This window comes from Alligator mississippiensis, chromosome 5 (genome assembly GCF_030867095.1).
Source record: "Alligator mississippiensis isolate rAllMis1 chromosome 5, rAllMis1, whole genome shotgun sequence".
NCBI classification, from domain to species: Eukaryota; Metazoa; Chordata; order Crocodylia; family Alligatoridae; genus Alligator; species Alligator mississippiensis.
In genome coordinates this window covers 50,835,606-50,850,711 of record NC_081828.1, presented here as the reverse complement: position 1 = coordinate 50,850,711, position 15,106 = coordinate 50,835,606, and the positions used below count along the sequence as shown (strand labels likewise).

Sequence of the window (15,106 nt, the reverse complement as noted above, 5' to 3'; positions counted from 1 at the left end):
ATTCACTCATGCAAGAACACAAAATTAATCAAATGTTCACTTAGAAATTTCAATTTTCTATGGAATTTAATTTGCTTGGAAGAATGTGCCCTAAAATCCAAATTCTGTAATTTTATCATGGTCTAATATTTCATTCTTAGTACTGGGAAATCTTCACATTGATCTCTTTAATTGATCTTTTTTGTTTGCTGGTATTCAAAATTCCAAAGATGAATGCCAGAAGACAGGCCTCAAAGAACAATTATGATTTTCCTTGCCTTCACTCTAAAATCATTCCGTCCCTTCTTCAAATAAGCATCCTACTGTCAAACAAGAATTGCAAGCTGTCACTGCAAACCTGTACCTACTGCAAGGTGTGCAACCAAAATATTACAAGACTGTATTAGTGAACTGGAACTAATAACCAAAACCAACTAGCCTACTTTCATTGTCCACAATAGAAATCAGATATAAAAAGACAGAGCAGATGATAAACTGGATTTTTAAAAAGCAAAATACTCAAAGTTACCAGAAATTTCCAAATATTAATTCTAATCGGTTATGTATTGCATGGGGATGGGTTGTTTTGTTTTTTTTTTTTGGGGGGGGGGGTATCTTTTATTGGACCAACTGTATAGTTGGGATAAAGTTAGACAAGCTTTGGAACTGCAAAAGCATTCTTCTTCAGGTCTGAGGAAGAAAGCAGTGTATTGTACATAGTTTTACTCATGTATGCCAAATAGTTCAGCTAGATAAATTGATGAAATTAACATAATAGGAAAAGCACATCAGCATTTGGATTTAGCATTTTTAATGTTGCGCTAATGCTATAAAAGAAAAGGTGAAGGGGAGGGAGAGGGAAGAAACTGTAAAAAACTTGAAGTTCTCCATCAACCCTACCAACAAGACTGTAAACTGCATGAGCACTGGGTGTATGTTAAATATTCCACCTAACCTTGGTATCTTTCTTTTACAGAGTTTACAATGTCTGTTCAGATACCCATGAACCCACAAAGCAGTTCATAATTCAAAAAGGAATCCACAAGTTCCTTAATATAAAGTATTTGCCTTGCAGAATTAAGTCTATTTTCACAGTTCTGTCGAAAGTCTCCTTAAAGTCTTTACAGATGTGTGTTTTAAAAAAAAAAAAATACAATTGAAAAATTGCAAGTAGCTGTTCATATGAAACAAAGCTAACCACAACCCTTTTACTGAAAAGTAAAAAGATAACAAGCAATATAATTGTAAGCTTGTCAAACCTGTTCTGTCCTGTGGACTTGACAATAAGTATTGGGAGTATACAAATCACAGTATTTACCCAAATTTAAGCTGACCCCAAATGCAAGATGAGCCCCCCCAATAATTAATTGTATACATAAAAAAAATTCTAATTTTTTTTTAATTTTCTATGTATAGAATCCAATTATTGGAGGATCATCTTAAATTTGAACTCCCCCCACCCCTCTTCACTGCTGCAACAAGAAAAGCAGTGGCAGGGGGACAGGCAGTAGGGGTGAGGATGGAAATAAATACATAAGCAAACAGTTTGACCCCTGTCCCTTAACCCCCTAACACCTTGTCCCCTGCTGCCTGTCCAACCCCCACCACTTGTCTGCCACCCTGGAGTCTTGGATCCCCCATTCTCCCTCATCTACCTCCACCTCCCTCCCCACATGGCTTACCCATACTCCAGCCCTAGTCCAGCCTGAGGCACAGAGCCTGTTTGCTCCAGGCCCAGCTCAGGAACTAGTAGCCTATGAAGTTCCATCTGTGAAGCTTGCGGATACCAATCAGAAAGAATGCCACAATTTCGGCTTCCAGTCCATTTACTACTTCCTACACATTAGCTTAGGAAAAGAAAATTAGCAAAAACTTATCTAGGTCATCAAGTATAGTTCCATGTTGTCACAGACAATCATGTCACAGAATCCCACTCAAACTGATCAAGCTTCATCTCAAAAGCATTTAAGTTTTTTGTACATGCATTATGTACTAGAAGTGATATTTTCTTAGTGTGAAGGACCACCAGTGGACTATTCCTTTTGTGGTCCGTCTCAGTCCATATTTCACATCCTGACTCTTGGCAAAATACACCCTTTTATTTTCTAAACAGACTGTGCTGGCAGCACTCTTGATTACTCTCAACAATAAGCAGCACCATGCCTGCAGTGGCCCAGGCCAGAAGCCAGGGGGTGCTAAAGCATGCCTCCATGCTTGGCTGAAGCAGACAGCTTGGGTCAAGACTAGCCACCCACCCTGCAAAAAGGGCAGGAGGGCTTGCAGGGGAGGTACAAAACTTGAATCTGGAAGGGACCTGGGACAGAAGTTCAATAAATGAATTTAACCTAAATCAGTTAAGTCTGATACTACATACATGCAGGTTTGTCTTAAACAGGTTTTGGCCATTTTAAAAGCAGTTCATATGTACTGAACTTCTCTTGAGTTACAGATTTGAACCAGTTTCTGATCACTTACACCAGTTTGTGTGTAATTTCTGTCCCTAACCATTATGTGGTATGGACCAATACCGTTTGCCACAATGCAAATGGACACTCTAGATTCTGATGAATTGCAATGTTCTATTTTTCTTTGAGACTATATTCATCCTGCAAGCAGCGCTTTGTAAATTGTTCCATAATCAGGTTTTCTATCACAAGGTTTACTTGCATTTTCCAACTTGGCTTAATATTTCCTATCCAAAACTGCCAGAACTCTTCCCTTCCCAGAAGTAATAATATCCAGGCTTCTGTTAAGCATTTCATCAGTGGTATTTCTCTTCTGTGGCCCAAAAGAAACCTAACCCTCCATCTGCTTCCTGTCACTAGAGTGCTTGGCTAGGTTTAGCTAACCATGCACTCCACCCCATATAAACTTCTGCACAGGAACAGGAAGTGTTGAGATAACAGGTCTCAACTTGATGCTAAACCACTTTGCTGTTCCTTCCCTCTGGCTTGCTCTCTGCCTCATTTCCTAGCTTTCTGATTTGGTTTGTTCCTAGACCCTGACCTTAAACTGACCTCCTCCTGGCTTCCTGACACAGCTGTCCCTGAATTCTGCTCACTCCTGACCCTGGTTGGCACCTCAATCCCAAAGGCCCCAGACTTGGCCACTTATGACCTGGCACAACAGATACCACCTGTTGTTCATACGAGAATCATTTTTAAATTTTCTACTAATTTTGTGTTTTTTTTAAACTTAGCGAAACAAAACTCATCCAGAGAATTAGGAAAATTTAAAGCTTCTTCCCTACACAAGCCCTAGGGTTTTTTACTACATTCTCTCAGATACAGAGACTGGCAGTGGTTCCGTGACATGCTAACTCAACCCAACGGATGTTAGAGCAGTAGGTGCCCACTCTGCCACCAACTTAAACTGCATAAAGCAGTTCACACCAGTGGAAGATGAAACAGTGAATTTTAGCTTCAGCATATGTTCTCTCTTTTACTCATATGTCAAAGGAGATGGTTATGCTATTAAAGATTTTCCCTTTAACATGAGTTAATTTTCTGCTGTTCAACTGGCAAAAATGAACTTACTGTAGTAGGAATCCAACCTTAGTCTCCATTATGCAAGAAATGTTTTTAAAGTCTTATTTCATGCCTCATTTACAACAGTCATATGATTTCTATATTTAATTAGAGACCTTGAGCACCACAGAAGTGACTATTAAAAAATTCAAACTCCCACATTTCACATAAAGGGGTATATTATTTACAATATTTTATATTCTTTTCCTACTTATTGGAAAAAGTGAGCATTCTGCTTTTGTATTCAAGTTGCTCAAGTTTAACTGAAATTTATTTTAAAAATCATACTATTGAGTCCATATTTAGATCTCCCTAAAGGCAAGATTAGCTAATTCTATAAAAATAGATAATTTTTACAGCTGTGCTTCCTAATTTTATTTAATCTATACTGGATAAAGTGGGTGCATAAGGTGGTAGGATAGCTCAAAAGTAAAAACAGATCAGGATACCCTCTCCCCACAAACAGTAGCAGGTCTTTAACAAACAAGTTATCATAAAACAAAAAGCAAGAAGTAGTCCTACAACCTGAGGTTCATCTACTACCATGGAGAGCCCAGCATTTCCAAAATGTTATGTTCAGTCTCACCAGCAATTCTTTCTAATCTACAGCTCTTCTTCTGAACGGCAAGAGATGGTGAAGTGATATTATTGGATACAAGACAGTGGATCCTGCACCATCAGCCCCCCTCTTCTAAAAGTGTGGCCTACACAGCCAGACCAGAGGTTACCCTCGGAGAAAAAGTAGAAAACAGTTACTCTCACAGATAACCTATGATAGACTATGAATAATTTCACCTGCAGAGCTAGATTCCAGTCAATGGCTCTGGCATCTATTTGTTTCATTGTCTTCAGATACTTAAAAAAAATATGGTCAGAGACCAACCTAAGATATACTTTGAGGAGTTTAATACAGGGAACCTATTGAATATTTTATAGCTAGATATCTCTCTGTAGGACTCCTAGCAGAAATCGGGATTGTTCAGTTGAGGCTTACTGCATAAAATCCTTTTGATTTTCCTAAAAGATATGAAACACTCATACCTTTACTTTCCTGGAAACTGTTTGTGTCAGGTCAAGCAAGGGAGCCATTGGGGTGAAATAATCAGCACAATCTGCTAGTAGCATCTGGCCAGTATTAAGGAAGAACTCACTTATTCCTGTGTTGTTGTGGCTAGACCCTTTCAGCAAGGACCTTAAATGTCATTACTAATATTTTAATTTTGCTCTGACTTACAGTATATCCAAAATATTTAATCTCTGTGCAGTAAGTTTTATACTTGTTTGTGCTGGTGGTTAAACTAAACCCCTTAAGGGATTAGAGTACTTTCAGGATACTTTTGAGAACAGATTAACTTGAGACTGGGTAAAGGTCCATAGTACTGAGAAACTGTGAAAAATAGTTAGCATGTTCAAAGGAAGACTATTGATTCCCCTGAAATGACTGCAAAAAAAACAAACTTGTACCTGGTTTTGGTGCTAAAACAGTTGGGCTGCACCCCATTACTGAGGTCTTTGCCTCAAATTTAACACTTGCCAGGTTTCATTTTGCCTGCTCCCATATGCTTGACAGGAAACAGATTATTATCCTTTCTGTTCATTGCTACTTGATTTGATCAGGAAGCAGTGACCAGCAAGACAAGACTTCCTAGCTGAGGTCATGTAAAATTCAAATTCCTGTCTATGCATTGCCTGTGCATTGGAGAAATTGCCCCATAAGAATACAAGAGATCTCTACCTGAAAGCTGGAAACATCACTATTTCTTGTTCAGTAAACTGAACACATTATTTTTCTCCTCTTTTGGATTTTCAATAAAAGTACTTAGCACCCTGCCTTTTCTTTCCATCTTAAATGTACTTCAGTTTCCACCTTCCTCATCTGAATTATTACTTCAAAATTCCTCTACTGCTTAGAAACTAACTTGTCCCCTGTGACCGGTAACATAAATCAGTTTTCTGATTTTCCTAATTTTCTGTAATGGCATCTATTATGTGTTTGTATAAGAAGTACCATTAGAGCAGAAATTAAAAAATAAGGTATTTTATCACAAATATGTCTTGGGTAGCCTGTTTGGTACTTCATTCATGTGTCTTAACGCACACTTAGTCTTCTGTTCAAAAGTTTACTAAATTTTATCATTGTCATCAGTTCTAGTTGAAATTTAAGTCTCACTGTCATTTCAGTGTTCTGATTACTTTTAATTCACTTTCCATATTTTATAGCTACCAATTCACTTTTTAGCTATAATGAGAAGTGAAGATAGACCGAACAAATGGAAACAGAAAATAAAACTAGGAAAAAACACAAGTTTCCCCACAAGAATAATAAAAAACAGAAAGGAGTTAGTTTTGTTGTTTTTTTAACTTACTTTTGGCAATTTAACAATTCTCTCACTCAAAGTCACTAGAATAGGTTATTATACAAATAAACCAAGGAAAAAAAATATTGCCTAATAGAACAAAAGGCATCTCAAAACTACAGTTGCAGAGAATATATTAAAAAAAGAGAAAAACAGAGAAAGACACCAACAAACAGATCTAGCCATGTTGGTCTCAAGATGGGCAGAAGGTACGCACCTTAGAGACTAACTCATTCAGAGAAGCATGAACTTCTGGAGCCTACAGCTTACTTTACAGACCATTTCATTCATAGCATCTAATGAGGTGCCACTCTGTCCTGTCTACTGCAAAAAGTTAGTCACCTGCTGGTCATTCCGCTCAAAATATACAGGAATTTTAGGTAAGGAACACTGCAACGTGATTCACATAAAACATGGTCTCCAAAATTAAAAATTGCATCTATTAAGCAAAAATAATGTGATGGCTATTAGCAACTTTGAATCATCAAAAAAAGGTAATAGGGAAAAGCATTATGCTGGGTAGGGAAAACCTGACCAAAATTGCAGCATTTGAAATTTCAAGATGGAACCTTTAATAAAAGCTACATTTAACAAATGCCTGAATACTCAGGCTGGGAAAGCAACCTAAATAATTGGAAACATGTTTTGGATTGCAATAAAGCAGGGGTGTCAAACATAGCCCACCACCTGGATCTAGCCCATGAAGCTGTATCATTCAGCCTGTGCATCTCCAGCTGACCCTGCATACCTCACAGTGTGCAGAGCTGGCCTGACATATGGACTGGACCTAGCATCATGGGACAGGGGTGTCAGTGAGTTGCATGCTGTTTATGGCACATATGCTGGACCAACCCTGTGTGCTGGCTCTGGAGCTGGTCCAGACCAGGCTGTGCTGAAGCCAGCACACAGGACTGATCTAGGGGGGTACAGCATACAGTGCCCGCAGCACTGGGTCCAGCCTGTATGCTGCATGCGGCGTGTGCCAGCCTCATTCCAGGGCTTGCAGGCCCCGCCCACAGCACAGGGAGCAAGCATAGGGCACGCACTGTGTGCAGCATCCCCCCTGACTGATCCTGCACCCTGGCTCCAGCATGCAGACAGCCTGGGGCCCAATCCACACTGGTTCGGGAGCCAGCACACAGGGCTACTCCAGCAGGACACTGCATGTAGTCCGCTCATCGTGCCAGCCTCCTAGGCCTCAGGCAGCACACACAGCAGTAAGTCCAGACGGCATAAGGCCTGCAGTGCAAGCTGCTTAGTGGGTCTGGTGCACACTGCCTGTGACAGGTGGAGCTGACATATAGAGTGCACTGCATGCAATGCTCCAGACTGGCCCTGCACTTTGGCTCCAGGGCAGCCTGATGCAGCCTGCAGACCACCGCAGAGAATCTCACCTGGCACACAGGACCAAATGAGTTTGACGTCCCTGCAATAAAGGATTCTGATGTAAATTTTCTGGCTCAGTAAATAACTTTTATTAAACATCGATGCAAGTTAAAAGTTCCTGTGTTTCTAAGTTTACTTGGTGGCTTTAAAAAGGTGCTAAGAGAGCTGAAACAGGGAAAAGAGTCACTTTGTATCTAGCTCTCAAATGGCGATTTCAATTCTCAAGAAGGGCTAAATCAGCATATACCTTTAACTGCTGCTCAATGGCATCCTCTACTGGCTGAACATGAGCAACATTCAATGGAGCTCTGTTCAGCATTGCTAGCCTAAATACGTAGTGCAATGAATTCATTTCCCAAACTTGAATTCCAGAAGTAACATTCAATGGAGCTCTGTTCAACTCTGCTAACCTAAGCATGTAGCTACAGTGAGTTCATTTCCCAGCCCCCAAATTCCACAAGTAACCAGATCTCCTTTATGTACTATATGGAAAGCAAGGTGCTATCGAATGCAGTTTGGGCTGGAATACAACAGTGCTAACAGTAGGGCTGTATAAGATTTTTAAAAGTTAACACTACAAAAAAAAGGTTTGAAAAATATTTTGCTGTAAGTTTTAAGCACTCAACACAACACTGTATTCAAGCATTTCAAACAGAGGAAATTATCTTGGAGTGTAAGAGTAAATTACTTTTCTCTAATCTGCAAAAGTATCTACTGCACAGAATTCTTGCCTGAGTCTCAGTTTTTTTAAACACAAGACTAGTAGCTCACCCTTAGGGCTAGGGCAGAATTTACAAACAAACCAATTTAAGCGATCAAAAATTGGTTCAAATGTGTGACGCAATAGAAGTTCAGTGCACAGTACTGTATCCATCCAGGTTTGCCTTAAACCAGTTTTGGCCATTTTGAGAGCAGTTATCAGAAATCACTGATTTAAGTTAAACTGGTTTATTGAACTTCTGGCCCCAGATCCCTTCCAGATTCAAGTTAACTCACAGTCCCCCAACATCCCAAGATGCTTTGCACCTCCCCTGCAAACCCCGCCCTCACAGGGTGAGCTGGCTAGCCTTGACCCAAGCTGCCTCCCTGCTCAGCTGGAGCAGATGTGCTCTAGCACCCCCTGGCTTCTGACCTGGGCCACTGCAGGCGCGTAGCTGCATTTCCGGAACCAAAAGTGAATGTCCATTCATTTGCTTATCAGTCCAATCTAACAGTTTAGACTTACCTGCAAATTTTAAATCGATTCAGCCTCAGGCTTTTTGACTATCTGTTAAGATTTAATGATTCATGATGTACTACCACTTCTATATATTACCTTTTGAATGCTGTAATCAAGTACTCTGATTGCACTGGAAGTGATAATTCTAGACTGATAGCAAATACAAAATAATTAAGTGTGCAATTAAAAGCAAATTGCATATCTTCACTCTTTTTTCTATTTGGAAAGATATAAACTTTAAAAGAAGTTAACCTCCAAATGTTAGGACTGGTAAAAAAAAAATAGAGGTGTTATATTACTCTCTTCTCCTAAAAATTAAAAACCTCCTATTCCTGGGGAATACAAAGCTCCACAAATGCTTCAGTGAACTCGAAAAGAAAGCAAAAATATACCCAGCAGTAAAGAGAGCCAATAGCAACAGGGAAAAGATTCCTCTTTTCCACCAATTGATAACAAGAGAGGTAAGTTAGTTCTTATTTATGCAATAGCACACACAACATTCAAGTCCTCAGGAGAAAGCATTTACATACAATTTTCAGCAAAAAAAAAAAATCCGACTGAAAGCAAAGGACATCCTGAAAGACATGTTTTAGACTGCAGGAGAAGATTTGGCCTCTCCCCCATTGCAAGCAAGTTCTGGAGCAGACAGTGCCAAAACAGCATTCCCCACTGGAAGCTAATTGCAAGAAATAATGATTTGCATATGCACATCTCAATGCAAGCATTAGAGAAAAACTGATTGTAACCTTACTGCAGATAAATAAAATATCACATGATCTTTCAGCTTGCAACCAAGGGACACTACAAAATACACAAAAGGTCAGTTTAGATAGGATCCTTTTAGATCAGTGGTGCTGTCAACCTTTTGGCCCCACAGACCTTTTGGCCAGTCTGTGGGCTGGATTGGGCCATAAGGATCAAGATCATACCCCAAAATGCCCCCACCCACCCCCCACACGCTGGGATTGGGCTCCATGCCACCTCCACACACACTCTAATCTGTGGGACTCCTCAGGGGTCCAGAAATTTGGCAGACGGGGAGCAGTGCCATAACTTACCTGCTGCCAAGTTTTCAGACCCAGGGGAGAACCCCACAGACTGGATGTCCTAGTACCAGGAGGTAGATCTCATCTGCAGGCAAACAACCCCATTGTAGATCAGTGGTTCTCAACCTTGTTAGACTCAAAGCATCCCTTTGTGAACTGATCAGCACCCAATTCCAAAAAAATACATTTTATTATGGTGCTTACTAGGCCTGTGTAAGGTGCAAGTATTCACGTCGGATTTGGCCGATTCGGAAGGACAGTGATTTGATTCAGAGATTCAAATCACTGTCCCAATTTGATTCAACTGAACCAGATCCAAAGATTCAGCTATAGACTAAACAGGCAACAGTCCTCACCATGCTGGACACAGCTGCCTCCAGCTGGTAAGTCTCTGGAGCTTGGGGGGGAAGGAGGAGGGAAGGGGCATGGGGTATGGAGGGATTCGGGCCAAGTCTGGGACTGAGACAAGCGGCCCAGCCAGTGCAGGGGGGTGCGGCATGCAGGCGCAGCAGCACTCAGAGTAGGGACTATGCCCTGCTGCTGCCTGCCCAGCCAAGAGGGGTGGGATGTGGGTGCAGCTCGCTCTGGGCAGAAGCGGGCAAGCAGAAGCAGGGCATAACCCCCACTCCCAGCAATGCCGCACTCACATCCTGTGCCCCCCCACCCCAGCCGAGCAAGCAGTGGCAGCAGCCATGCCCCCCGCACCAGCTGGGCAAGCAGCAGTAGGGCAGAGCTCCTGCTCCCAGCACTGATGCGGGCACAGTAGTACTGGGAGCGGGAGCTATGCCCTGCTACTGCTTGCCCCCTTCTGCCCGGAGCAAGTCACGCCTGCATCATGTCCCCCCCCGTTGCCTGTTTTGCTTTTCTGTCTCCAAACCTACAGTCTGTTTTGCTTGTAGAATTCTTTTATCTTATGTAATAAATTCCTTTTGTTGTTTTGCTTGTGGACAGAGTAATTGCTGGGTAAGTAATACTCCAGGCTAACCCTTTCCATGGAAAGGGGGATGTGTAATTTTTTCTCTTATTCCAGTGGGGCCACCTGGGGTTGACATTTCCTCACTGTGGCTACAGGGTCTGGTATACGGGCAGTACAGCTGAGGTTTGCTGGGTTAAGGAGTTGCCCCAAGGAACAGACTAGAATTGCCTTGGGATAAGTGGCAGCACAGTAGGGGAAAAAATTTGGGGCCATCCACAGATGGGTTTGTGACATTCATGTACAAACAAACACAAAGATCTCACAAAGTTAAAACAAACAGCAATAACAAACAGTTTTGATCAGCTTTGCCAGGAAAATACCAAAATTCTTCACTGAAAAGGCTTTTGTAACTGAAGGTGAAGTTGGGGTTTAAAAATGTCTGTAGAAATTCAACTGCAGAAACAAAAGGTCAGCTTTGGCAAAGTCTCAATTTAAATACAGATACATTCCATCACAGTACATTTAGTAAGTCAAAACCAAACAGGAGGGGGGAGAAGCAGTTTAATGAGATGCAGGTGAAGGACTCCTTGTGGGGTGGTCTGCCCTACATTGCAAAGCATTTCTCCTTGGCTTTATTCTCAGAAGTGACTTCCAAAATGTCAAAACATCACAAAACAACCTGCTTAGATTCACCATGGCTACAGAACTCTAGTACTTTATCAGGAGCTAGGGTGATAGGGTGACAGCTCATAGATTCAGATGGAGATCAGTCTATGCCCTAGTTCTGAACAATGATCCCAGACTCCAATATTAATAGGACTATCTTGGCCCATATACAGGTAGTTAGAAATAAGTTAATTACCTGTAACCGGAGTTCCTTAAAACTGACTACACTTTCACACTACTGGGGTTGCACCAACAATTCAAATTTAATGAACTGTTGCAGCACAGCTGTAAGTGAGAGCATTCTGTTTTTGAACAGTCTGAGGGTGAGACTATGTGAGAAGTGATGGCTCAGTTTCTTCCACCTCCTCTTCAGGTTTGCAATTTTAATACTGGATTCTACAGAAGAGAAGGTGGGCAAGGAGACTGACTCTGCAAAATCCATCTTGAAGAATCCCAATTACAGGGAAGTAATACCTATTTATCAACTGCTACACTTTTCAACACTTAGGCCAGTTGTACTGCAACAGGGAGCTCTAATAAGCAGTAATTAAAATACAACTCTGCCAAAAATTATGCCCTGGATCTGAATTGAGAGTAATATTTAATACATATGGCTGCTTGCAAACGTGAAAGGGGGGGAAAAATGTGCTTTAAACTTTTTACGTTCCCGTGCCAGGTCCCAGCACGTGCCCAGAAGAGGTAGCGCATTAGTTCGACCCAGCTCTGCAACACCGGTATAGATCAGGCGCTTCAGTAAAGCTAGGTGAATAAGATATTAGATAAAAGCGCCAAAAAGCCCCGCTGAAGCGCCCCATCTATACAGGAACTGCAGAACCAAGTCAAACTAATGTGCTGCTTCTTCCAGTAAAGCACAATGAGTTTGTTTTTTCCCCCCACATCTGTGAGCAGCCTATATTGTTTTAAATTGCAGCTTTACTAATTTCAACAATAGAGGCAATAATGCATGTAAAAGAGTGAATCTTAACCTAGTGACTTTCAACCTGCATTCTGCAAAACCCTGGGGCTCCAGAAAAGGCCATCAGGGGTTCCGCAAAAAAACTGGGAATAACTGTGGAGTGGGCCAGAAGGCGATGGAGCTGCCATTGCCAGGCTGGGTTGCCTGGTTCCGCATCTGATCACAGGATAGGGGTACAGGGTGCTGTGGCAGAAGTGATATGAAAGGGTTCCATGACTTGAGAGTGGTTTTCAAACTCTCTCAACTCACATAAGAAGGGGACAGAGGCCAGCTAGTAGCTCTCTTTAGTACATAGCTTGATATTTGGACAAACAATGAAAGCAAATACTGTGACCGTCAAAGTAATTTTTTGTAACCTTTTTAAAGACCTTAAGCTTCATAGAGATTCTGGCCCTTTTAAAATAAAATGCTAGAGTGCTTTTGGCATCTATTGTTTGGTGTTCCAATTTGCTCCAGTGTATGCGAGGCCTGGAAAATAAATCAGATAAAGTAAATGAATAAATGAACAAAGAACTGGTGGAGATTCAGATCAGTAGCCACCTTGGGCAGAAATTTAAGCTATGGAGAGGAGATTTCTCCAGCTTAAATGCACTACCACCTCAGATTAACATGGCAATTGGCTAGCCATTTAAGATTTTTATACAGTAATGCAAGAAACATGAGAAATAAGCAAGAAGAACCAGGAGTCCTAGTACAAATCACAGAAGTACAACATAATTCGGATAGTTGAGATTTGGTGGGATAGTTCATGTCTGGAATATTGTCATCAATGGGATCAATTTGTTCAAGAAGACAGGTGGGAGAGAGATATATACTTGTTCCAAGGTACAATAAGTGCGGGCAGACCTGTTAAAGGTTCTGGGTCAAAGTCAATGTGTGTACAGGATAAACTACCAAACCAGGAGGTGAATGAAGCTTTTTTCAAGTCACTAATCAAAGTACTTTAAAAAAAATTTTTTTTTAAGTCACAGGACCTGGGGCTGATAGGAGACTAAGTACCATGGTATCTCCTGGAAATGAAATGCAGCAGTGCTTAAGCAGTCTAGCAAGTTTCTGGAGTATGTTAGGAATAACTTTTTGGTACAGACAGCAAAGAAGCCAACATAAGAACTACCATTTACTGGGTCAGGCCATAGGTAATCTAGTTTAATATCTGGTCTCACACAGGATGAGAAGCAGAGATGCTGAGGGGGGAGGGTAAATGGCATATCCAAAATGTTCTATACCCTGCTCCTCTTTCACTGCAGCTTCCAGTATTCAGAGATTTAGAAAGTTCTGATTCAGAGACCTCACCCTTATATACCATGTCCAATGCCTACTGATGGTCCTTTCCTCCATGAATTTTGTTAAAACCCCTTTTGAACCTGGTTAAAGCTATTAGCCTTCACAACATCTTGTGGCAAAAGTTAATTTTGAGTTCCAAAAGTTAATTACATGCAACATGAAAAAGAACTTCCTTGTAGTTAGTCTTAAACCTGCTACCTAATCATTTTCATTACATCCTCCAATATGAGATAGTAACTAATACATTCCCATTTTCTTTTTTTGAACCATTTAATATTTTATAAATGTCTATCATGTGTCCCCTCAAAAGCATCTTTTCTATGCTGAAAAGTCCTCACTTATGTAGTCTCTCCTCATATGGAAGTCCTTCCATACCATGTTCTTCCTTAATGCAAGAGTATTCCAGAGAGAATTTAATCAAGTGGTGGTAGCAGTTGAACTTTTGGTGGAAGTCAGTAAGGGAGTCCAGGTGTTCACAGTCCAGATAATAAAAATATCTATGTAATACAGGTATAGTACAGGCCCAGTAGTTCAGCTTTAAGAATTACTTTTGTAGGTGGTTCATGAAGAAGTTGGCATATTGGGAGCCATCTTAGTGCTCATAATTTGGAGGAAGGTGCTGGTTGTTAAAAGTGAAGTTGTTGTGGGTGGGGTTGAAGTGGATGATTTCTCAAATATGTTCTGGTTGCAAACATACTGGGCTGTATTACTGGAATGACATTTGCAAGTCAAGTGATCCTCCTGGTTATTTTGGCATTGGTAAAGCCCCATCTGGAATGCTGTGTCCAGTTTGGGGCACATTTCAATGCTCAGATAAACTGAAGAATCCACTGGAGAGCAGCAAGAATTACAGGTCTAGGAAACACGACTTGCAAGGAAGAGTTGGAAGACCTGGGATTATTTAGTCTGGAAAAGACAAGACTGAAGGAGGGATTTGACAGCTGCAGTTAAAGAGGATGGTGACAGACCATTCTCAGTGGCTGCAGGAAACAGGACAAAAAGTAACTGCCCTAAATTGCAACATGGAAAAATTAGATTAGAAATTCAGAAGAGCTCTCTCACTATGATGATGGTTAATCATTGGAACAGATTATCCATCTTCCTGGGAGGAAGAAGCGGAACGCACTTTGTCACCTATGCAAACTGTATAGCTGCAGCCACTATAAACTAGTGAAAGCAGGGCTTTGTTATTTATCACAGGATACATGGTAAAATAAAGCTTGTCACTTTCTTCCAACCTGACTAGATATAGCTATATTCAACCCAATTGTTCCAGCTGGTTCCAGAAGTCCTTCCAGATTTTCAGACAGGATGAAAGGTTGTTTCTGTTAAAGGGCTGATGTATAGGTAATACAAGCTATTCTGCCAGCACTGACAGCAGTCAAAAAAAGGAATCAGCCAGAAAATATAGAGAGCAAAATATTTATATTCAACAAGGCTATTATAAAAGATGACAAGCAGTTTGCATTCTACCTAGTACTGCTGCCCTTAAAATTAAAGACACCACTGATAAATTATGTTTAAAAAAAAAAAAAAAAAAAAAAACTATGAAAAAATTTCCCAGTCACACCATATCAGACATAGGAATGAGACCTTACCTTACACCTAGAGAGAAAGAGCAAAATTCTGGATTCAATGAAAGCTATGATGGCTGTGCCACTGCATTCTACATTAGCAGGATTTCCCATCAAGTGTACACACAAAGTTATTTGCCAAGTTATTTGATCTCTGAAAGCCAGGACACTAGTTT

The 15,106-nt window shown here is 40.9% G+C and overlaps 1 protein-coding gene across 6 annotated transcripts in view; it reads right to left on the bottom strand.

Moving 5' to 3' along the window:
* The window catches only part of RALGPS2 (Ral GEF with PH domain and SH3 binding motif 2), a 232,884-nt gene that overhangs the window by 179,898 nt on the left and 37,880 nt on the right, over positions 1–15,106 (bottom strand). The window lies entirely within an intron of this gene.